The sequence below is a fragment of the Penaeus monodon genome, chromosome 30 (assembly GCF_015228065.2).
Source record: "Penaeus monodon isolate SGIC_2016 chromosome 30, NSTDA_Pmon_1, whole genome shotgun sequence".
Lineage (NCBI taxonomy): Eukaryota > Metazoa > Arthropoda > Malacostraca > Decapoda > Penaeidae > Penaeus > Penaeus monodon.
Genome location: NC_051415.1, coordinates 1440364 through 1440600, shown reverse-complemented (window position 1 = coordinate 1440600; position 237 = coordinate 1440364).

Below are 237 nucleotides of genomic sequence, written 5' to 3'. Positions count from 1 at the left end.
TCTATAAAAGTATGTCCAACAAGATTACACAAATTTCAGAATAAACTGAATATTGCCAACCACTTCAATATTTTTCATAAATGGCTCCATAGATCACAGGCAGGCATGAAAACCTCAATCACGTTTGGTACGGCATGCCTTTCTCTATTTCATGTTAGATCTGAACGTTTTACATTCAAACTTTTAGAGAGAAAAGGCTAATTTTGAAAAATGGGTTTTGCTTTGCTTCACTATTGG